We start from the raw sequence: 23,322 nt of genomic DNA on the forward strand, positions 1-23,322 counted from the left end.
TGCTGAGGTCCTATTGCTGAGGTCCTATTGCTGAGGTCACAATGCTGAGGTCACAATGCTGAGGTCACAATGCTGAGGTCTTATCCCTGAAGTCCTATTGCTGAGGTCACAATGCTTAGGTCCTATTGCTGAGGTCACAATGCTGAGGTCCTATTGCTGAGGTCCTATTGCTGAGGTCACAATGCTGAGGTCCTATTGCTGAGGTCCTATTTCTGAGGTCACAATGCAGAGGTCACAATGCTGAGGTCCTATTGCTGAGGTCCTATGGCTGAGGTCCTATTGCGGAGGTCACAATGTGGAGGTCCTATTGCTGAGGTCACAATGCTGAGGTCCTATTGCTGATGTCCTATTCCTGAGGTCCTATTGCTGAGGTCACAATGCTGAGGTCCTACTGCTGAGGTCCTATTGCTGAGGTCCTATTTCTGAGGTCCTATTGCTGAGATGGTCTTGCTGAAGTCCTATTGCTGAGGTCCTATTGCTGAGGTCCTATTGCTGTGGTTCTATTGCTGAGGTGACAATGCTGAGGTCCTATAGCTGAGGTCCTATAGCTGAGGTCCTATAGCTGAGGTCCTATAGCTGAGGTCCTATTGCTGAGGTCCTATTGCTGAGGTCACAATGCTGTGGTCACAATGCTGAGGTCCTATTGCTGATGTCCTATTGCTGAGGTCACAATACTTAGGTCCTATTGCTGAGGTCACAATACTGAGATCACAATGCTGAGGTCCTATTGCTGAGGTCACAATGCTGAGGTCCTATTGATGAGGTCACAATGCTGAGGTCCTATTGCTGAGGTGCAATTGCTGAGGTCACAATGCTGAGGTCCTATTGCTGAGGTCCTATTGCTGAGGTCACAGTGCTGAGGTCCTATTGCTGAGGTCACAATTCTGAGGTCACAATGTTGAGGGCTTATTGCTGAGGTCACAATGTTGAGGTCCTATTTCTTAGGTCCTATTGCTGAGGTCACAATGCTGAGGTCACAATGCTGAGGTCACAATGCTGAAGTCCTATTGCTGAAGTCCTATTGCTGAGGTCCTATTACTGAGGTCCTATTGCTGAAGTCACAATGCTGAGGTCCTATTGCTGAGGTCCTATAGCTGAGATCCCATTGCTGAGGTCACAATGCTGAGGTCACAATGCTGAGGTCCTATTGCTGAGGTCACAATGCTGAGGTCTTATTGCTGATGTCACAATTCTGAGGTCCTATTGCTGAGGTCCTATTGCTGAGGACACAATGCTAAGGTCACAATTCTGAGGTCCTATTGCTGAGGTCCTATTGCTGAGGTCCTATTGCTGAGGTCACAATGCTGAGGTCCTATTGCTGATGTCCTATTCCTGAGGTCCTATTGCTGAAGTCACAATGCTGAGGTCTTATGTCTGAGGTCCTATGGCTGAGGTCCTATTGCTGAGGTCACAATGCTGAGGTCCTTATGCTGAGGTCCTATGCGTAGGTCCTATTGCTGAGGTCCTATTGCTGAAGTCACAATGCTGAGGTCCTATTGCTGAGGTCCTATAGCTGAGATCCTATTGCTGAGGTCACAATGCTGATTTCACAATACTGAGGTCCTATTGCTGAGGTCACAATGCTGAAGTCCTATTGATGAGGTCCTATTCCTGAGGTCCTATTGCTGAGGTCCTATTGCTGAGGTCAAAATGCTGACGTCCTATTGCTGAGGTCACAATGCTGAGGTCATATTGCTGAGGTCCTATTGCTATGGTCCTATTGCTGAGGTCTATTGCTGAGGTCCTATTGCTGAGGTCACAATTCTGAGGTCACAATTCTGAGGTCCTATTGCTGAGGTCCTATTGCTGAGGTCCTATAGCTGAAATCCCATTGCTGAGGTCACAATGCTGAGGTCGCAATGCTGAGGTCCTATTGCTGAGGTCCTATGGCTGAGGTCCTATTGCTGAGGTCCTATGGCTGAGGTCCTATTGCTGAGGTCAAAATGCTGAGGTCAAAATGCTGAGGTCACAATGCTGAGGTCACAATGTTGAGGGCTTATTGCTGAGGTCACAATGCTGAGGTCCTATTGCTGAGGTCCTATTGCTGAAGTCACAATGCTGAGGTCCTATTGCTGAGGTCTTATAGCTGAGATCCTATTGCTGAGGTCCTATTGCTGAGGTCCTATTGCTGAACTCACAACGCTGAGGTCCTACTGCTGAGGTCCTACCGCTGAGGTCCTACTGCTGAGGGCCTATTGCTGAGGTCACAATGCTGAGGTCCTATTTCTGAGGTACTATTGCTGAGGTCACAATGCTGAGGTCCTATTGCTGAGGTACAATTGCTGAGGTCACAAGGCTGAGATTACGATGCTGAGGTCCTACTGCTGAGGTCCTACTGCTGAGGTCCTACTGCTTTGGTCCTACTGCTGAGGGCCTATTGCTGAGGTCACAATGCTGAGGTCCTATTTCTGAGGTACTATTGCTGAGGTCACAATGCTGAGGTCACAATGCTGAGGTCCTATTGCTGAGGTCACAATGCTGAGGTACAATTGCTGAGGTCACAAGGCTGAGATTACGATGCTGAGGTCACAATGCTGAGGTCCTACTGCTGAGGGCCTATTGCTGAGGTCACAATGCTGATGTCCTATATCTGAGGTACTATTGCTGAGGTCACAATGCTGAGGTCACAATGCTGAGGTCCTATTGATGAGGTCCTATTGCTGAGGTCACAATGCTGAGGTCACAATGCTGAGGTCTTTTTCCTGAGGTCCTATTGCTGAGGTCAGAATGCGGAGGTACAATTGCTGAGGTCACAAGGCTGAGATTACGATGCTGAGGTCCTACTGCTGAGGTCCTACTGCTGAGGTCCTACTGCTGAGGGCCTATTGCTGAGGTCACAATGCTGAGGTCCTATTTCTGAGGTACTATTGCTGAGGTCACAATGCTGAGGTCCTATTGCTGATGTCCTATTCCTGAGGTACTATTGCTGAATTCACAACGCTGAGGTCACAATGCTGTGGTCTAATGGCTGAGGTCCTATGGCTGAGGTCCTATTGCTGAGGTCACAATGCTTACGTCCTATTGCTGAGATCACAATGCTGAGGTTCTATTGCTGAGGTCACAATGCTGAGGTACAATTGCTGAGGTCACAAGGCTGAGATTACGATGCTGTGGTCCTACTGGTGAGGTCCTACTGCTGAGGTCCTATTGCTTAGGGCCTATTCCTGAGGTCACAATGCTGAGGTCCTATTTCTGAGGTACTATTGCTGAGGTCACAATGCTGAGGTCACAATGCTGAGGTCCTATTTCTGAGGTCCTATTGCTGAGGTCACAATGCTGAGGTCATTTTCCTGAGGTCCTATTGCTGAGGTCACAATGCTGAGGTACAATTGCTGAGGTCACAAGGCTGAGATTACGATGCTGAGGTCCTACTGCTGAGGTCCTATTGCTGAGGTCACAATGCTGAGGTCCTATTTCTGAGGTACTATTGCTGAGGTCACAATGCTGAGGTCCTATTGCTGATGTCCTATTCCTGAGGTACTATTGCTGAAGTCACAACGCTGAGGTCACAATGCTGAGGTCTAATGGCTGAGGTCCTATGGCTGAGGTCCTATTGCTGAGGTCAAAATGCTGACGTCCTATTGCTGAGGTCACAATGCTGAGGTCATATTGCTGAGGTCCTATTGCTATGGTCCTATTGCTGAGGTCTATTGCTGAGGTCCTATTGCTGAGGTCACAATTCTGAGGTCACAATTCTGAGGTCCTATTGCTGAGGTCCTATTGCTGAGGTCCTATAGCTGAGATCCTATTGCTGAGGTCACAATGCTGATTTCACAATACTGAGGTCCTATTGCTGAGGTCACAATGCTGAAGTCCTATTGATGAGGTCCTATTCCTGAGGTCCTATTGCTGAGGTCCTATTGCTGAGGTCAAAATGCTGACGTCCTATTGCTGAGGTCACAATGCTGAGGTCATATTGCTGAGGTCCTATTGCTATGGTCCTATTGCTGAGGTCTATTGCTGAGGTCCTATTGCTGAGGTCACAATTCTGAGGTCACAATTCTGAGGTCCTATTGCTGAGGTCCTATTGCTGAGGTCCTATAGCTGAAATCCCATTGCTGAGGTCACAATGCTGAGGTCGCAATGCTGAGGTCCTATTGCTGAGGTCCTATGGCTGAGGTCCTATTGCTGAGGTCCTATGGCTGAGGTCCTATTGCTGAGGTCAAAATGCTGAGGTCAAAATGCTGAGGTCACAATGCTGAGGTCACAATGTTGAGGGCTTATTGCTGAGGTCACAATGCTGAGGTCCTATTGCTGAGGTCCTATTGCTGAAGTCACAATGCTGAGGTCCTATTGCTGAGGTCTTATAGCTGAGATCCTATTGCTGAGGTCCTATTGCTGAGGTCCTATTGCTGAACTCACAACGCTGAGGTCCTACTGCTGAGGTCCTACCGCTGAGGTCCTACTGCTGAGGGCCTATTGCTGAGGTCACAATGCTGAGGTCCTATTTCTGAGGTACTATTGCTGAGGTCACAATGCTGAGGTCCTATTGCTGAGGTACAATTGCTGAGGTCACAAGGCTGAGATTACGATGCTGAGGTCCTACTGCTGAGGTCCTACTGCTGAGGTCCTACTGCTTTGGTCCTACTGCTGAGGGCCTATTGCTGAGGTCACAATGCTGAGGTCCTATTTCTGAGGTACTATTGCTGAGGTCACAATGCTGAGGTCACAATGCTGAGGTCCTATTGCTGAGGTCACAATGCTGAGGTACAATTGCTGAGGTCACAAGGCTGAGATTACGATGCTGAGGTCACAATGCTGAGGTCCTACTGCTGAGGGCCTATTGCTGAGGTCACAATGCTGATGTCCTATATCTGAGGTACTATTGCTGAGGTCACAATGCTGAGGTCACAATGCTGAGGTCCTATTGATGAGGTCCTATTGCTGAGGTCACAATGCTGAGGTCACAATGCTGAGGTCTTTTTCCTGAGGTCCTATTGCTGAGGTCAGAATGCGGAGGTACAATTGCTGAGGTCACAAGGCTGAGATTACGATGCTGAGGTCCTACTGCTGAGGTCCTACTGCTGAGGTCCTACTGCTGAGGGCCTATTGCTGAGGTCACAATGCTGAGGTCCTATTTCTGAGGTACTATTGCTGAGGTCACAATGCTGAGGTCCTATTGCTGATGTCCTATTCCTGAGGTACTATTGCTGAATTCACAACGCTGAGGTCACAATGCTGTGGTCTAATGGCTGAGGTCCTATGGCTGAGGTCCTATTGCTGAGGTCACAATGCTTACGTCCTATTGCTGAGATCACAATGCTGAGGTTCTATTGCTGAGGTCACAATGCTGAGGTACAATTGCTGAGGTCACAAGGCTGAGGTCCTATTTCTGAGGTACTATTGCTGAGGTCACAATGCTGAGGTCCTACTGCTGAGGGCCTATTGCTGAGGTCACAATGCTGAGGTCCTATTGCTGAGGTACTATTGCTGAGGTCACAATGCTGAGGTCCTATTGCTGAGGTACAATTGCTGAGGTCACAAGGCTGAGATTACGATGCTGAGGTCCTACTGCTGAGGTCCTACTGCTGAGGTCCTACTGCTTTGGTCCTACTGCTGAGGGCCTATTGCTGAGGTCACAATGCTGAGGTCCTATTTCTGAGGTACTATTGCTGAGGTCACAATGCTGAGGTCACAATGCTGAGGTCCTATTGCTGAGGTCACAATGCTGAGGTACAATTGCTGAGGTCACAAGGCTGAGATTACGATGCTGAGGTCACAATGCTGAGGTCCTACTGCTGAGGGCCTATTGCTGAGGTCACAATGCTGATGTCCTATATCTGAGGTACTATTGCTGAGGTCACAATGCTGAGGTCACAATGCTGAGGTCCTATTGATGAGGTCCTATTGCTGAGGTCACAATGCTGAGGTCACAATGCTGAGGTCTTTTTCCTGAGGTCCTATTGCTGAGGTCAGAATGCGGAGGTACAATTGCTGAGGTCACAAGGCTGAGATTACGATGCTGAGGTCCTACTGCTGAGGTCCTACTGCTGAGGTCCTACTGCTGAGGGCCTATTGCTGAGGTCACAATGCTGAGGTCCTATTTCTGAGGTACTATTGCTGAGGTCACAATGCTGAGGTCCTATTGCTGATGTCCTATTCCTGAGGTACTATTGCTGAATTCACAACGCTGAGGTCACAATGCTGTGGTCTAATGGCTGAGGTCCTATGGCTGAGGTCCTATTGCTGAGGTCACAATGCTTACGTCCTATTGCTGAGATCACAATGCTGAGGTTCTATTGCTGAGGTCACAATGCTGAGGTACAATTGCTGAGGTCACAAGGCTGAGATTACGATGCTGTGGTCCTACTGGTGAGGTCCTACTGCTGAGGTCCTATTGCTTAGGGCCTATTCCTGAGGTCACAATGCTGAGGTCCTATTTCTGAGGTACTATTGCTGAGGTCACAATGCTGAGGTCACAATGCTGAGGTCCTATTTCTGAGGTCCTATTGCTGAGGTCACAATGCTGAGGTCATTTTCCTGAGGTCCTATTGCTGAGGTCACAATGCTGAGGTACAATTGCTGAGGTCACAAGGCTGAGATTACGATGCTGAGGTCCTACTGCTGAGGTCCTATTGCTGAGGTCACAATGCTGAGGTCCTATTTCTGAGGTACTATTGCTGAGGTCACAATGCTGAGGTCCTATTGCTGATGTCCTATTCCTGAGGTACTATTGCTGAAGTCACAACGCTGAGGTCTAATGGCTGAGGTCCTATGGCTGAGGTCCTATTGCTGAGGTCAAAATGCTGACGTCCTATTGCTGAGGTCACAATGCTGAGGTCATATTGCTGAGGTCCTATTGCTATGGTCCTATTGCTGAGGTCTATTGCTGAGGTCCTATTGCTGAGGTCACAATTCTGAGGTCACAATTCTGAGGTCCTATTGCTGAGGTCCTATTGCTGAGGTCCTATAGCTGAAATCCCATTGCTGAGGTCACAATGCTGAGGTCGCAATGCTGAGGTCCTATTGCTGAGGTCCTATGGCTGAGGTCCTATTGCTGAGGTCCTATGGCTGAGGTCCTATTGCTGAGGTCAAAATGCTGAGGTCAAAATGCTGAGGTCACAATGCTGAGGTCACAATGTTGAGGGCTTATTGCTGAGGTCACAATGCTGAGGTCCTATTGCTGAGGTCCTATTGCTGAAGTCACAATGCTGAGGTCCTATTGCTGAGGTCTTATAGCTGAGATCCTATTGCTGAGGTCCTATTGCTGAGGTCCTATTGCTGAACTCACAACGCTGAGGTCCTACTGCTGAGGTCCTACCGCTGAGGTCCTACTGCTGAGGGCCTATTGCTGAGGTCACAATGCTGAGGTCCTATTTCTGAGGTACTATTGCTGAGGTCACAATGCTGAGGTCCTATTGCTGAGGTACAATTGCTGAGGTCACAAGGCTGAGATTACGATGCTGAGGTCCTACTGCTGAGGTCCTACTGCTGAGGTCCTACTGCTGAGGTCCTACTGCTGAGGGCCTATTGCTGAGGTCACAATGCTGAGGTCCTATTTCTGAGGTACTATTGCTGAGGTCACAATGCTGAGGTCACAATGCTGAGGTCCTATTGCTGAGGTCACAATGCTGAGGTACAATTGCTGAGGTCACAAGGCTGAGATTACGATGCTGAGGTCACAATGCTGAGGTCCTACTGCTGAGGGCCTATTGCTGAGGTCACAATGCTGATGTCCTATATCTGAGGTACTATTGCTGAGGTCACAATGCTGAGGTCACAATGCTGAGGTCCTATTGATGAGGTCCTATTGCTGAGGTCACAATGCTGAGGTCACAATGCTGAGGTCTTTTTCCTGAGGTCCTATTGCTGAGGTCAGAATGCGGAGGTACAATTGCTGAGGTCACAAGGCTGAGATTACGATGCTGAGGTCCTACTGCTGAGGTCCTACTGCTGAGGTCCTACTGCTGAGGGCCTATTGCTGAGGTCACAATGCTGAGGTCCTATTTCTGAGGTACTATTGCTGAGGTCACAATGCTGAGGTCCTATTGCTGATGTCCTATTCCTGAGGTACTATTGCTGAATTCACAACGCTGAGGTCACAATGCTGTGGTCTAATGGCTGAGGTCCTATGGCTGAGGTCCTATTGCTGAGGTCACAATGCTTACGTCCTATTGCTGAGATCACAATGCTGAGGTTCTATTGCTGAGGTCACAATGCTGAGGTACAATTGCTGAGGTCACAAGGCTGAGATTACGATGCTGTGGTCCTACTGGTGAGGTCCTACTGCTGAGGTCCTATTGCTTAGGGCCTATTCCTGAGGTCACAATGCTGAGGTCCTATTTCTGAGGTACTATTGCTGAGGTCACAATGCTGAGGTCCTATTTCTGAGGTCCTATTGCTGAGGTCACAATGCTGAGGTCACAATGCTGAGGTCTTTTTCCTGAGGTCCTATTGCTGAGGTCACAATGCTGAGGTACAATTGCTGAGGTCACAAGGCTGAGATTACGATGCTGAGGTCCTACTGCTGAGGTCCTATTGCTGAGGTCACAATGCTGAGGTCCTATTTCTGAGGTACTATTGCTGAGGTCACAATGCTGAGGTCCTATTGCTGATGTCCTATTCCTGAGGTACTATTGCTGAAGTCACAACGCTGAGGTCACAATGCTGAGGTCTAATGGCTGAGGTCCTATGGCTGAGGTCCTATTGCTGAGGTCACAATGCTTATGTCCTATTGCTGAGATCACAATGCAGAGTTCCTATTGCTGAGGTCACAATGCTGAGGTACAATTGCTGAGGTCACAAGGCTGAGATTACGATGCTGAGGTCCTACTGCTGAGGTCCTATTGCTGAGGGCCTATTCCTGAGGTCACAATGCTGAGGTCCTATTTCTGAGGTCACAATGCTGAGGTCACAATGCTGAGGTCACAATGCTGAGGTCCTATTGCTGAGGTCCTATTGCTGAGGTCCTATTGCTGAGGTCCTATTGCTGAGGTCACAATGCTGAGGTCACAATTCTGAGGTCACAATGCTGAGGTCACAATGCTGAGGTCTTATCCCTGAAGTCCTATTGCTGAGGTCACAATGCTTAGGTCCTATTGCTGAGGTCACAATGCTGAGGTCCTATTGCTGAGGTCCTATTGCTGAGGTCACAATGCTGAGGTCCTATTGCTGAGGTCCTATTTCTGAGGTCACAATGCAGAGGTCACAATGCTGAGGTCCTATTGCTGAGGTCCTATGGCTGAGGTCCTATTGCGGAGGTCACAATGTGGAGGTCCTATTGCTGAGGTCACAATGCTGAGGTCCTATTGCTGATGTCCTATTCCTGAGGTCCTATTGCTGAGGTCACAATGCTGAGGTCCTACTGCTGAGGTCCTATTGCTGAGGTCCTATTTCTGAGGTCCTATTGCTGAGATGGTCTTGCTGAAGTCCTATTGCTGAGGTCCTATTGCTGAGGTCCTATTGCTGTGGTCCTATTGCTGAGGTGACAATGCTGAGGTCCTATAGCTGAGGTCCTATATCTGAGGTCCTATAGCTGAGGTCCTATAGCTGAGGTCCTATTGCTGAGGTCCTATTGCTGAGGTCACAATGCTGAGGTCCTATTGCTGATGTCCTATTGCTGAGGTCACAATACTTAGGTCCTATTGCTGAGGTCACAATACTGAGATCACAATGCTGAGGTCCTATTGCTGAGGTCACAATGCTGAGGTCCTATTGATGAGGTCACAATGCTGAGGTCCTATTGCTGAGGTGCAATTGCTGACGTCACAATGCTGAGGTCCTATTGCTGAGGTCCTATTGCTGAGGTCACAGTGCTGAGGTCCTATTGCTGAGGTCACAATTCTGAGGTCACAATGTTGAGGGCTTATTGCTGAGGTCACAATGTTGAGGTCCTATTTCTTAGGTCCTATTGCTGAGGTCACAATGCTGAGGTCACAATGCTGAGGTCACAATGCTGAAGTCCTATTGCTGATGTCCTATTGCTGAGGTCCTATTACTGAGGTCCTATTGCTGAAGTCACAATGCTGAGGTCCTATTGCTGAGGTCCTATAGCTGAGATCCCATTGCTGAGGTCACAATGCTGAGGTCACAATGCTGAGGTCCTATTGCTGAGGTCCTATTTCTGAGGTCCTATTGCTGAGGTGACAATGCTGAGGTCCTATTGCTGAGGTCACAATGCTGAGGTCTTATTGCTGATGTCACAATTCTGAGGTCCTATTGCTGAGGTCCTATTGCTGAGGACACAATGCTAAGGTCACAATTCTGAGGTCCTATTGCTGAGGTCCTATTGCTGAGGTCCTATTGCTGAGGTCACAATGCTGAGGTCCTATTGCTGATGTCCTATTCCTGAGGTCCTATTGCTGAAGTCACAATGCTGAGGTCTTATGTCTGAGGTCCTATGGCTGAGGTCCTATTGCTGATGTCACAATGCTGAGGTCCTTATGCTGAGGTCCTATGCGTAGGTCCTATTGCTGAGGTCCTATTGCTGAAGTCACAATGCTGAGGTCCTATTGCTGAGGTCCTATAGCTGAGATCCTATTGCTGAGGTCACAATGCTGATTTCACAATACTGAGGTCCTATTGCTGAGGTCACAATGCTGAAGTCCTATTGATGAGGTCCTATTCCTGAGGTCCTATTGCTGAGGTCCTATTGCTGAGGTCAAAATGCTGACGTCCTATTGCTGAGGTCACAATGCTGAGGTCATATTGCTGAGGTCCTATTGCTATGGTCCTATTGCTGAGGTCTATTGCTGAGGTCCTATTGCTGAGGTCACAATTCTGAGGTCACAATTCTGAGGTCCTATTGCTGAGGTCCTATAGCTGAAATCCCATTGCTGAGGTCACAATGCTGAGGTCCTATTGCTGAGGTCCTATTGCTGAGGTCCTATGGCTGAGGTCCTATGGCTGAGGTCCTATGGCTGAGGTCCTATTGCTGAGGTCCTATTGCTGAGGTCCTATTGCTGAGGTCAAAATGCTGAGGTCAAAATGCTGAGGTCACAATGCTGAGGTCACAATGTTGAGGGCTTATTGCTGAGGTCACAATGCTGAGGTCCTATTGCTGAGGTCCTATTGCTGAAGTCACAATGCTGAGGTCCTATTGCTGAGGTCTTATAGCTGAGATCCTATTGCTGAGGTCCTATTGCTGAGGTCACAATGCTGAGGTCCTATTGCTGAGGTCCTATTGCTGAGGTCACAGTGCTGAGGTCCTATTGCTGAGGTCACAATGCTGAGGTCACAATGTTGAGGGCTTATTGCTGAGGTCACAATGCTGATGTCCTATTGCTGAGGTCACAATGCTGAGGTCACAATGCTGAGCTCACAATGCTGAGGTCACAATGCTGAGGTGCTATTGCTGAGGTCCTATTGCTGAGGTCTCAATGCTGAAGTCCTATTGCTGAGGTCCTATAGCTGAGGTCCTATAGCAGAGATCCTATTGCTGAGGTCACAATGCTGAGGTCCTATTGCTGAGGTCACAATGTTGAGGTCCTATTTCTTAGGTCCTATTGCTGAGGTCACAATGCTGAGGTCAGAATGCTGAGGTCCTATTGCTGAGGTCCTATTGCTGAGGTCACAATGTTGAGGTCCTATTTCTTAGGTCCTATTGCTGAGGTCACAATGCTGAGGTCCTATTGCTGAGGTCACAATGCTGAGGTCTTATTGCTGATGTCACAATGCTGAGGTCCTATTGCTGAGGTCCTATTGCTGAGGTCACAATGTTGAGGTCCTATTTCTTAGGTCCTATTGCTGAGGTCACAATGCTGAGGTCAGAATGCGGAGGTACAATTGCTGAGGTCACAAGGCTGAGATTACGATGCTGAGGTCCTACTGCTGAGGTCCTACTGCTGAGGTCCTACTGCTGAGGGCCTATTGCTGAGGTCCTATTTCTGAGGTCCTATTGCTGAGATGGTCTTGCTGAGGTCCTATTGCTGAGGTCCTATTGCTGTGGTCCTATTGCTGAGGTGACAATGCTGAGGTCCTATAGCTGAGGTCCTATAGCTGAGGTCCTATAGCTGAGGTCCTATAGCTGAGGTCCTATTGCTGAGATCCTATTGCTGAGGTCACAATGCTGTGGTCACAATGCTGATGTCCTATTGCTGATGTCCTATTGCTGAGGTCACAATACTTAGGTCCTATTGCTGAGGTCACAATGCTGAGATCACAATGCTGAGGTCCTATTGCTGAGGTCACAATGCTGAGGTCCTATTGATGAGGTCACAATGCTGAGGTCCTATTGCTGAGGTGCAATTGCTGAGGTCACAATGCTGAGGTCCTATTGCTGAGGTCCTATTGCTGAGGTCACAGTGCTGAGGTCCTATTGCTGAGGTCACAATTCTGAGGTCAGAATGTTGAGGGCTTATTGCTGAGGTCACAATGTTGAGGTCCTATTTCTTAGGTCCTATTGCTGAGGTCACAATGCTGAGGTCACAATGCTGAGGTCACAATGCTGAGGTCCTATTGCTGAGGTCACAATGCTGAAGTCCTATTGCTGAAGTCCTATTGCTGAGGTCCTATTACTGAGGTCCTATTGCTGAAGTCACAATGCTGAGGTCCTATTGCTGAGGTCACAATGCTGAGGTCCCATTGCTGAGGTCACAATGCTGAGGTCCTATTGCTGAGGTCCTATTGCTGAAGTCACAATGCTGAGGTCCTATTGCTGAGGTCACAATGCTGAGGTCCCATTGCTGAGGTCACAATGCTGAGGTCACAATGCTGAGGTCCTATTGCTGAGGTCCTATTGCTGAGGTCACAATGCTGAGGTACAATTGCTGAGGTCACAAGGCTGAGATTACGATGCTGAGGTCACAATGCTGAGGTCCTACTGCTGAGGGCCTATTGCTGAGGTCACAATGCTGATGTCCTATATCTGAGGTACTATTGCTGAGGTCACAATGCTGAGGTCACAATGCTGAGGTCCTATTGATGAGGTCCTATTGCTGAGGTCACAATGCTGAGGTCACAATGCTGAGGTCTTTTTCCTGAGGTCCTATTGCTGAGGTCAGAATGCGGAGGTACAATTGCTGAGGTCACAAGGCTGAGATTACGATGCTGAGGTCCTACTGCTGAGGTCCTACTGCTGAGGTCCTACTGCTGAGGGCCTATTGCTGAGGTCACAATGCTGAGGTCCTATTTCTGAGGTACTATTGCTGAGGTCACAATGCTGAGGTCCTATTGCTGATGTCCTATTCCTGAGGTACTATTGCTGAATTCACAACGCTGAGGTCACAATGCTGTGGTCTAATGGCTGAGGTCCTATGGCTGAGGTCCTATTGCTGAGGTCACAATGCTTACGTCCTATTGCTGAGATCACAATGCTGAGGTTCTATTGCTGAGGTCACAATGCTGAGGTACAATTGCTGAGGTCACAAGGCTGAGATTACGATGCTGTGGTCCTACTGGTGAGGTCCTACTGCTGAGGTCCTATTGCTTAGGGCCTATTCCTGAGGTCACAATGCTGAGGTCCTATTTCTGAGGTACTATTGCTGAGGTCACAATGCTGAGGTCACAATGCTGAGGTCCTATTTCTGAGGTCCTATTGCTGAGGTCACAATGCTGAGGTCATTTTCCTGAGGTCCTATTGCTGAGGTCACAATGCTGAGGTACAATTGCTGAGGTCACAAGGCTGAGATTACGATGCTGAGGTCCTACTGCTGAGGTCCTATTGCTGAGGTCACAATGCTGAGGTCCTATTTCTGAGGTACTATTGCTGAGGTCACAATGCTGAGGTCCTATTGCTGATGTCCTATTCCTGAGGTACTATTGCTGAAGTCACAACGCTGAGGTCTAATGGCTGAGGTCCTATGGCTGAGGTCCTATTGCTGAGGTCAAAATGCTGACGTCCTATTGCTGAGGTCACAATGCTGAGGTCATATTGCTGAGGTCCTATTGCTATGGTCCTATTGCTGAGGTCTATTGCTGAGGTCCTATTGCTGAGGTCACAATTCTGAGGTCACAATTCTGAGGTCCTATTGCTGAGGTCCTATTGCTGAGGTCCTATAGCTGAAATCCCATTGCTGAGGTCACAATGCTGAGGTCGCAATGCTGAGGTCCTATTGCTGAGGTCCTATGGCTGAGGTCCTATTGCTGAGGTCCTATGGCTGAGGTCCTATTGCTGAGGTCAAAATGCTGAGGTCAAAATGCTGAGGTCACAATGCTGAGGTCACAATGTTGAGGGCTTATTGCTGAGGTCACAATGCTGAGGTCCTATTGCTGAGGTCCTATTGCTGAAGTCACAATGCTGAGGTCCTATTGCTGAGGTCTTATAGCTGAGATCCTATTGCTGAGGTCCTATTGCTGAGGTCCTATTGCTGAACTCACAACGCTGAGGTCCTACTGCTGAGGTCCTACCGCTGAGGTCCTACTGCTGAGGGCCTATTGCTGAGGTCACAATGCTGAGGTCCTATTTCTGAGGTACTATTGCTGAGGTCACAATGCTGAGGTCCTATTGCTGAGGTACAATTGCTGAGGTCACAAGGCTGAGATTACGATGCTGAGGTCCTACTGCTGAGGTCCTACTGCTGAGGTCCTACTGCTGAGGTCCTACTGCTGAGGGCCTATTGCTGAGGTCACAATGCTGAGGTCCTATTTCTGAGGTACTATTGCTGAGGTCACAATGCTGAGGTCACAATGCTGAGGTCCTATTGCTGAGGTCACAATGCTGAGGTACAATTGCTGAGGTCACAAGGCTGAGATTACGATGCTGAGGTCACAATGCTGAGGTCCTACTGCTGAGGGCCTATTGCTGAGGTCACAATGCTGATGTCCTATATCTGAGGTACTATTGCTGAGGTCACAATGCTGAGGTCACAATGCTGAGGTCCTATTGATGAGGTCCTATTGCTGAGGTCACAATGCTGAGGTCACAATGCTGAGGTCTTTTTCCTGAGGTCCTATTGCTGAGGTCAGAATGCGGAGGTACAATTGCTGAGGTCACAAGGCTGAGATTACGATGCTGAGGTCCTACTGCTGAGGTCCTACTGCTGAGGTCCTACTGCTGAGGGCCTATTGCTGAGGTCACAATGCTGAGGTCCTATTTCTGAGGTACTATTGCTGAGGTCACAATGCTGAGGTCCTATTGCTGATGTCCTATTCCTGAGGTACTATTGCTGAATTCACAACGCTGAGGTCACAATGCTGTGGTCTAATGGCTGAGGTCCTATGGCTGAGGTCCTATTGCTGAGGTCACAATGCTTACGTCCTATTGCTGAGATCACAATGCTGAGGTTCTATTGCTGAGGTCACAATGCTGAGGTACAATTGCTGAGGTCACAAGGCTGAGATTACGATGCTGTGGTCCTACTGGTGAGGTCCTACTGCTGAGGTCCTATTGCTTAGGGCCTATTCCTGAGGTCACAATGCTGAGGTCCTATTTCTGAGGTACTATTGCTGAGGTCACAATGCTGAGGTCCTATTTCTGAGGTCCTATTGCTGAGGTCACAATGCTGAGGTCACAATGCTGAGGTCTTTTTCCTGAGGTCCTATTGCTGAGGTCACAATGCTGAGGTACAATTGCTGAGGTCACAAGGCTGAGATTACGATGCTGAGGTCCTACTGCTGAGGTCCTATTGCTGAGGTCACAATGCTGAGGTCCTATTTCTGAGGTACTATTGCTGAGGTCACAATGCTGAGGTCCTATTGCTGATGTCCTATTCCTGAGGTACTATTGCTGAAGTCACAACGCTGAGGTCACAATGCTGAGGTCTAATGGCTGAGGTCCTATGGCTGAGGTCCTATTGCTGAGGTCACAATGCTTATGTCCTATTGCTGAGATCACAATGCAGAGTTCCTATTGCTGAGGTCACAATGCTGAGGTACAATTGCTGAGGTCACAAGGCTGAGATTACGATGCTGAGGTCCTACTGCTGAGGTCCTATTGCTGAGGGCCTATTCCTGAGGTCACAATGCTGAGGTCCTATTTCTGAGGTCACAATGCTGAGGTCACAATGCTGAGGTCACAATGCTGAGGTCCTATTGCTGAGGTCCTATTGCTGAGGTCCTATTGCTGAGGTCCTATTGCTGAGGTCACAATGCTGAGGTCACAATTCTGAGGTCACAATGCTGAGGTCACAATGCTGAGGTCTTATCCCTGAAGTCCTATTGCTGAGGTCACAATGCTTAGGTCCTATTGCTGAGGTCACAATGCTGAGGTCCTATTGCTGAGGTCCTATTGCTGAGGTCACAATGCTGAGGTCCTATTGCTGAGGTCCTATTTCTGAGGTCACAATGCAGAGGTCACAATGCTGAGGTCCTATTGCTGAGGTCCTATGGCTGAGGTCCTATTGCGGAGGTCACAATGTGGAGGTCCTATTGCTGAGGTCACAATGCTGAGGTCCTATTGCTGATGTCCTATTCCTGAGGTCCTATTGCTGAGGTCACAATGCTGAGGTCCTACTGCTGAGGTCCTATTGCTGAGGTCCTATTTCTGAGGTCCTATTGCTGAGATGGTCTTGCTGAAGTCCTATTGCTGAGGTCCTATTGCTGAGGTCCTATTGCTGTGGTCCTATTGCTGAGGTGACAATGCTGAGGTCCTATAGCTGAGGTCCTATATCTGAGGTCCTATAGCTGAGGTCCTATAGCTGAGGTCCTATTGCTGAGGTCCTATTGCTGAGGTCACAATGCTGTGGTCACAATGCTGAGGTCCTATTGCTGATGTCCTATTGCTGAGGTCACAATACTTAGGTCCTATTGCTGAGGTCACAATACTGAGATCACAATGCTGAGGTCCTATTGCTGAGGTCACAATGCTGAGGTCCTATTGATGAGGTCACAATGCTGAGGTCCTATTGCTGAGGTGCAATTGCTGACGTCACAATGCTGAGGTCCTATTGCTGAGGTCCTATTGCTGAGGTCACAGTGCTGAGGTCCTATTGCTGAGGTCACAATTCTGAGGTCACAATGTTGAGGGCTTATTGCTGAGGTCACAATGTTGAGGTCCTATTTCTTAGGTCCTATTGCTGAGGTCACAATGCTGAGGTCACAATGCTGAGGTCACAATGCTGAAGTCCTATTGCTGATGTCCTATTGCTGAGGTCCTATTACTGAGGTCCTATTGCTGAAGTCACAATGCTGAGGTCCTATTGCTGAGGTCCTATAGCTGAGATCCCATTGCTGAGGTCACAATGCTGAGGTCACAATGCTGAGGTCCTATTGCTGAGGTCCTATTTCTGAGGTCCTATTGCTGAGGTGACAATGCTGAGGTCCTATTGCTGAGGTCACAATGCTGAGGTCTTATTGCTGATGTCACAATTCTGAGGTCCTATTGCTGAGGTCCTATTGCTGAGGACACAATGCTAAGGTCACAATTCTGAGGTCCTATTGCTGAGGTCCTATTGCTGAGGTCCTATTGCTGAGGTCACAATGCTGAGGTCCTATTGCTGATGTCCTATTCCTGAGGTCCTATTGCTGAAGTCACAATGCTGAGGTCTTATGTCTGAGGTCCTATGGCTGAGGTCCTATTGCTGATGTCACAATGCTGAGGTCCTTATGCTGAGGTCCTATGCGTAGGTCCTATTGCTGAGGTCCTATTGCTGAAGTCACAATGCTGAGGTCCTATTGCTGAGGTCCTATAGCTGAGATCCTATTGCTGAGGTCACAATGCTGATTTCACAATACTGAGGTCCTATTGCTGAGGTCACAATGCTGAAGTCCTATTGATGAGGTCCTATTCCTGAGGTCCTATTGCTGAGGTCCTATTGCTGAGGTCAAAATGCTGACGTCCTATTGCTGAGGTCACAATGCTGAGGTCATATTGCTGAGGTCCTATTGCTATGGTCCTATTGCTGAGGTCTATTGCTGAGGTCCTATTGCTGAGGTCACAATTCTGAGGTCACAATTCTGAGGTCCTATTGCTGAGGTCCTATAGCTGAAATCCCATTGCTGAGGTCACAATGCTGAGGTCCTATTGCTGAGGTCCTATTGCTGAGGTCCTATGGCTGAGGTCCTATGGCTGAGGTCCTATGGCTGAGGTCCTATTGCTGAGGTCCTATTGCTGAGGTCCTATTGCTGAGGTCAAAATGCTGAGGTCAAAATGCTGAGGTCACAATGCTGAGGTCACAATGTTGAGGGCTTATTGCTGAGGTCACAATGCTGAGGTCCTATTGCTGAGGTCCTATTGCTGAAGTCACAATGCTGAGGTCCTATTGCTGAGGTCTTATAGCTGAGATCCTATTGCTGAGGTCCTATTGCTGAGGTCACAATGCTGAGGTCCTATTGCTGAGGTCCTATTGCTGAGGTCACAGTGCTGAGGTCCTATTGCTGAGGTCACAATGCTGAGGTCACAATGTTGAGGGCTTATTGCTGAGGTCACAATGCTGATGTCCTATTGCTGAGGTCACAATGCTGAGGTCACAATGCTGAGCTCACAATGCTGAGGTCACAATGCTGAGGTGCTATTGCTGAGGTCCTATTGCTGAGGTCTCAATGCTGAAGTCCTATTGCTGAGGTCCTATAGCTGAGGTCCTATAGCAGAGATCCTATTGCTGAGGTCACAATGCTGAGGTCCTATTGCTGAGGTCACAATGTTGAGGTCCTATTTCTTAGGTCCTATTGCTGAGGTCACAATGCTGAGGTCAGAATGCTGAGGTCCTATTGCTGAGGTCCTATTGCTGAGGTCACAATGTTGAGGTCCTATTTCTTAGGTCCTATTGCTGAGGTCACAATGCTGAGGTCCTATTGCTGAGGTCACAATGCTGAGGTCTTATTGCTGATGTCACAATGCTGAGGTCCTATTGCTGAGGTCCTATTGCTGAGGTCACAATGTTGAGGTCCTATTTCTTAGGTCCTATTGCTGAGGTCACAATGCTGAGGTCAGAATGCGGAGGTACAATTGCTGAGGTCACAAGGCTGAGATTACGATGCTGAGGTCCTACTGCTGAGGTCCTACTGCTGAGGTCCTACTGCTGAGGGCCTATTGCTGAGGTCCTATTTCTGAGGTCCTATTGCTGAGATGGTCTTGCTGAGGTCCTATTGCTGAGGTCCTATTGCTGTGGTCCTATTGCTGAGGTGACAATGCTGAGGTCCTATAGCTGAGGTCCTATAGCTGAGGTCCTATAGCTGAGGTCCTATAGCTGAGGTCCTATTGCTGAGATCCTATTGCTGAGGTCACAATGCTGTGGTCACAATGCTGATGTCCTATTGCTGATGTCCTATTGCTGAGGTCACAATACTTAGGTCCTATTGCTGAGGTCACAATGCTGAGATCACAATGCTGAGGTCCTATTGCTGAGGTCACAATGCTGAGGTCCTATTGATGAGGTCACAATGCTGAGGTCCTATTGCTGAGGTGCAATTGCTGAGGTCACAATGCTGAGGTCCTATTGCTGAGGTCCTATTGCTGAGGTCACAGTGCTGAGGTCCTATTGCTGAGGTCACAATTCTGAGGTCAGAATGTTGAGGGCTTATTGCTGAGGTCACAATGTTGAGGTCCTATTTCTTAGGTCCTATTGCTGAGGTCACAATGCTGAGGTCACAATGCTGAGGTCACAATGCTGAGGTCCTATTGCTGAGGTCACAATGCTGAAGTCCTATTGCTGAAGTCCTATTGCTGAGGTCCTATTACTGAGGTCCTATTGCTGAAGTCACAATGCTGAGGTCCTATTGCTGAGGTCACAATGCTGAGGTCCCATTGCTGAGGTCACAATGCTGAGGTCACAATGCTGAGGTCCTATTGCTGAGGTCCTATTGCTGAGGTCACAATGCTTAGGTCCTGTTGCTGAGGTCACAATGCTGAGGTCTTATTGCTGATGTCACAATTCTGAGGTCCTATTGCTGAGGTCCTATTGCTGAGGACACAATGCTAAGGTCACAATTCTGAGGTCCTATTGCTGAGGTCCTATTGCTGAGGTCACAATGCTGAGGTCCTATTGCTGAGGTCACAATGCTGAGGTCACAATGCTGAGGTCCTATTGCTGAGGTCCTATTGCTGAGGTCACAATGCTTAGGTCCTATTGCTGAGGTCACAATGCTGAGGTCCTATAGCTGAGGTCACAATGATTAAGTCCTATTGCTGAGGTCACAATGCTGTGGTCACAATGCTGAGGTCCTATTGCTGAGGTCCTATTGCTGAGGTTACAATGCTTAGGTCCTATTGCTGAGGTCACAATGCTGAGATAACAATGCTGAGGTCTTATTGCTGAGGTCACAATGCTGAGGTCCTATTGCTGAGGTCACAATGCTCAGGTCCTATTGCTGAGGTGCTATTTCTGAGGTCCTATTGCGGAGGTCACAATGCTGAGGTCCTATTGCTGAGGTCACAATGCTTAGGTCCTATTGCTGAGGTAACAATGCTGAGATCACAATGCTGAGGTCCTATTGCTGAGGTCCTATAGCTGAGATCCTATTGCTGAGGTCACAATGCTGATTTCACAATACTGTGGTCCTATTGCTGAGGTCACAATGCTGAGGTCAAAATGCTGAGGGCCTATTGCTGAGGTCACAATGCTGAGGTCCTACTGCTGAGGTCACAATGCTGAGGTCCTATTGCTGTGGTGAGGTCACAATGCTGAGGTCCTATAGCTGAGATCCTATTGCTGAGGTCACAATGCTGAGGTCTTATAACTGATGTCACAATGCTGAGGTCCTATTGCTGAGGTCCTATTCCTGAGGTCCTATTGCTGAGGTCACAATGCTAAGGTCACAATTCTGAGGTCCTATTGCTGAGGTCCTATTGCTGAGGTCCTATTGCTGAGGTCCTATTGCTGAGGTCCTATTGCTGAGGTCACAATGCTGAGGTCCTATTGCTGAGGTCACAATGCTGAGGTCCTATTGCTGAGGTCCTATTCCTGAGGTCCTACTGTTGAACTCACAACGCTGAGGTCCTACTGCTGAGGTCCTACCGCTGAGGGCCTACTGCTGAGGGCCTATTGCTGAGGTCACAATGCTGAGGTCCTATTTCTGAGGTACTATTGCTGAGGTCCTATTGCTGAGGTACAATTGCTGAGGTCACAAGGCTGAGATTACGATGCTGAGGACCTACTGCTGAGGTCCTACTGCTGAGGGCCTATTGCTGAGGTCACAATGCTGAGGTCCTATTTCTGAGGTACTATTGCTGTGGTCACAATGCTGAGGTCCTATTGCTGAGGTCCTATTGCTGAGGTCCTATTGCTGAGGTAACAATGCTGAGGTCACAATGCTGAGGTCTTTTTCCTGAGGTCCTATTGCTGAGGTCACAATGCTTAGGTCCTATTGCTGAGGTCACAATGCTGATGTCCCTTTGCTGAGCTCGTATTGCTGAGGTCACAATGCTGAGGTCCTATTGCTGAGGTGCTATTTCTGAGGTCCTATTGCGGAGGTCACAATGCTGAGGTCCTATTGCTGAGGTAACAATGCTGAGATCACAATGCTGAGGTCCTATTGCTGAGGTCACAATGCTGAGGTCCTATTGATGAGGTCACAATGCTGAGGTCCTATTGCTGAGGTCCTATAGCTGAGATCCTATTGCTGAGGTCACAATGCTGATTTCACAAAACTGAGGTCCTATTGCTGAGGTCACAATGCTGAGGTCACAATGCTGAGGTCCTATTGCTGAGGTCCTATTGCTGAGGTCACAATGCTGAAGTCCTATTGCTGAGGTCACAATGCTGAGGTCACAATGCTGAGGTCCTATTGCTGAGGTCTTATTGCTGAGGTCATATTGCTGAGGTCCTATTTCTGAGGTCATATTTTTGAGATGGTCTTGCTGAGGTCCTATTTCTGAGGTCCTATTGCTGAGGTGACAATGCTGAGGTCCTATTGCTGAGGTCACAATGCTGAGGTCCTATAGCTGAGGTCACAATGATTAAGTCCTATTGCTGAGGTCACAATGCTGTGGTCACAATGCTGAGGTCCTATTGCTGAGGTCCTATTGCTGAGGTCACAATGCTTAGGTCCTATTGCTGAGGTCACAATGCTGAGATCACAATGCTGAGGTCCTATTGCTGAGGTCACAATGCTGAGGTCCTACTGCTGAGGTGACATAGCTGACGTCACAAGGCTGAGGTCACAATGCTGAGGTCCTATTGCTGAGGTCCTATTGCTGAGGTCCTATTGCTGAGGTCACAGTGCTGAGGTCTTATGGCTGAGGTCACAATGCTGAGGTCAAAATGCTGAGGGCCTATTGCTGAGGTCACAATGCTGAGGTCCTATTTCTTAGGTCCTAATGCTGAGGTCACAATGCTGAGGTCCTATTGCTGAGGTCACAATGCTGAGGTCCTATTGCTGTGGTGAGGTCACAATGCTGTGGTCCTATAGCTGAGGTCCCATTGCTGAGGTCCTATTGCTGAGGTCACAATACTGAGGTCTTATTACTGATGTCACAATGCTGAGGTCACAATGCTGAGGTCCTATTGCTGAAATCACAATGCTGAGGTCCTATTGCTGTGGTGAGGTCACAATGCTGAGGTCCTATAGCTGAGGTCCTATTGCTGAGGTCCTATTGCTGACGTCACAATGCTGAAGTCCTGTTGCTGAGGTCCTATTGCTGAGGTCCTATTGCTGAGGTCCTATTGCTGAGGTCCTATTGCTGAGGTCACAATGCTGAGGTCACAATGCTGAGGTCCTATTGCTGAAATCACAATGCTGAGGTCCTATTGCTGATGTCCTATTCCTGAGGTCCTATTGCTGAACTCACAACGCTGAGGTCCTACTGCTGAGGTCCTACCGCTGAGGTCCTACTGCTGAGGGCCTATTGCTGAGGTCACAATGCTGAGGTCCTATTTCTGAGGTACTATTGCTGAGGTCACAATGCTGAGGTCCTATTGCTGAGGTACAATTGCTGAGGTCACAAGGCTGAGATTACGATGCTGAGGTCCTACTGCTGAGGTCCTACTGCTGAGGGCCTACTGCTGAGGGCCTATTGCTGAGGTCACAATGCTGAGGTCCTATTTCTGAGGTCCTATTGCTGAGGTCACAATGCTGAGGTCACAATGCTGAGGTCCTATTGCTGAGGTCACAATGCTGAGGTACAATTGCTGAGGTCACAAGGCTGAGATTACGATGCTGAGGTCACAATGCTGAGGTCCTACTGCTGAGGTCCTATTGCTGAGGGCCTATTGCTGAGGTCACAATGCTGATGTCCTATATCTGAGGTACTATTGCTGAGGTCACAATGCTGAGGTCACAATGCTGAGGTCCTATTGATGAGGTCCTATTGCTGAGGTCACAATGCTGAGGTCACAATGCTTAGGTCTTTTTCCTGAGGTCCTATTGCTGAGGTCAGAATGCGGAGGTACAATTGCTGAGGTCAAAAGGCTGAGATTACGATGCTGAGGTCCTACTGCTGAGGTCCTACTGCTGAGGTCCTACTGCTGAGGGCCTATTGCTGAGGTCACAATGCTGAGGTCCTATTTCTGAGGTACTATTGCTGAGGTCACAATGCTGAGGTCCTATTGCTGATGTCCTATTCCTGAG

Source organism: Anas platyrhynchos, chromosome 13 (assembly GCF_047663525.1).
Source record: "Anas platyrhynchos isolate ZD024472 breed Pekin duck chromosome 13, IASCAAS_PekinDuck_T2T, whole genome shotgun sequence".
Taxonomy (NCBI): Eukaryota; Metazoa; Chordata; class Aves; order Anseriformes; family Anatidae; genus Anas; species Anas platyrhynchos.